This window comes from Scyliorhinus torazame, chromosome 20 (genome assembly GCF_047496885.1).
Source record: "Scyliorhinus torazame isolate Kashiwa2021f chromosome 20, sScyTor2.1, whole genome shotgun sequence".
Taxonomy (NCBI): domain Eukaryota; kingdom Metazoa; phylum Chordata; class Chondrichthyes; order Carcharhiniformes; family Scyliorhinidae; genus Scyliorhinus; species Scyliorhinus torazame.
In genome coordinates this window covers 25,219,602-25,221,384 of record NC_092726.1, presented here as the reverse complement: position 1 = coordinate 25,221,384, position 1,783 = coordinate 25,219,602, and the positions used below count along the sequence as shown (strand labels likewise).

Sequence of the window (1,783 nt, the reverse complement as noted above, 5' to 3'; positions counted from 1 at the left end):
CCGAAGTGACTGCGCGAGTTAGCGCATGCACAGACCGGCCGCCGTATTCTGGCGCATGCGCAGGGGGGGTCTTCTCCTCTCCGGCCATGGCGGAGCCCTACGGCGGGGGGTCGGAGAATCCCGCCCGGAGTTTCTCCTCAAATCTGTTTTAAATTTGCTACCTCTTGTCCTAAGATCTCTTGTTCTAGAATTCCCCACAAGTTGAAGGATCCGCTCCACGTCTACTTTATCTGTACCTTGTATACCTCAATTTGATCTCCCCTCATTCTTCTCAATGCTGGAGGGTTTGAGCCTAAACCAATCTCCCCCCCATCCCGCCTTACCTCCAGCCCTCGTTTCCCCACGCTGATCACCCTCGGTCCTTTCTAGAAACCCCTCTGACTGTCACCAATGGCGTCCGAATATTTCGCGGACAATTTTTTCTCTTGACTTGATCTGAAGCCAGCGGCAGAGGTGCAGCGAGGTTGGCGGCACTAGACAAATGCAGTGTGTTGTTGTTGTTGATTCCAAAGACCACTGGGCCCAGTCCTCAATTGGGGGGAGAGTAGCTCAGCGTGGACTAGTCACAAGTCCAGCGAGACACAGAACACAAGAGTGCAGACAGGACAATCTCGGGCTCAAGAACTTACATTGACCAGCCGACACTTACCATGAAGGGACGAAGATTGAGGGATAGGAGAACCGTGAACACTTTGACCAACATATTTCCCGAGTCTTGGGTCCTTTTACTTCAGTAACGTTGTCATGGTTGGACAGCTGTTGCGGGTGACGGGCGCAGAATACATCCAGGTGTTTTGAAGGCAGGGAAAAGGGATATTAATGCACTCAGGACTGGGCGCTGTCACCTGTCTCCTCCTTATCAATTCTATAGCGTGATGGAGAACAGCCAATCTGAAGCCACAGGCACTTGTAAATCCCAACTTATCATTAACTCGCCCAAACTGAATAATCGCAGTGCAGCCAGCAGGCAATCATTACAAGTTCACAGGTCCATCTGCTCGAGTACTCCCAACATAACAACACAAGGACAAGGAGGAGGGAGTAGGCCATTCAGCCCCTCGAGCCTGCGCCGACATTCATGGCCGATCTCACCTCAGCCTCATCCCCACCTTCCTGCCCGCTCCCCGTAACCCTTCATCCCGTTAATAATTAAACACCGATCTATCATCTCCTTACGTTAGGTTTAGTGTTCCGGGATCCACTGAACTCTGTGCTCTATACACGGGGTCTATTGGAGTGTGTTATATACACGGGGTCTATTGGAGTGTGTTAGGCATACGGGGTTTAGTGGAGTGTGTTATACATTCAGGGCCTATTGGAGTGTGTTATATACATGGGGTCTATTGGAATGTGTTATATACACTGGGTCTATTTAAATGTGTTATATACACGGGAGCGATTGGACTGTGTAATACACACGGGGTCTATTGGAACGTGTTATATACACGGGGTCAATTGAACTGTGTTATAGACACGGGGTCTATTGGAGTGTATTATATAGACGGGGTCTATTGGAGTGTATTATATAGACGGGGTCTATTGGAATGTGTTATATACATGGGGTCTATTGGCGTGTGTTATACACATAGGGTCTATTGGAGTGTGATATATACACTGGGTCTATTGGAGTGTGTTATATACACTGGGTCTACTGGAGTGTGCTATATACAAGGGGTCTATTGGACTGTGTTATATACACTGGGTCTATTGGACTGTGTTATACACACTGGGTCTATTGGACTGTGTTATACACTGGATCTATTGGACTGTGTTATACACTGGA

General features: G+C 48.5%; 1 protein-coding gene across 1 annotated transcript in view; it reads right to left on the bottom strand.

The window, feature by feature from the left end:
• The window catches only part of npc1l1 (NPC1-like 1), a 34,747-nt gene extending 33,923 nt beyond the window's left edge, over positions 1–824 (bottom strand). The window contains exon 1 of the mRNA XM_072486000.1: positions 650–824. The gene's annotated coding sequence lies outside the window, so the exon portion shown is untranslated. The remainder of the gene's footprint in view (positions 1–649) is intronic.
• Positions 825–1,783: the final 959 nt, after the last annotated feature.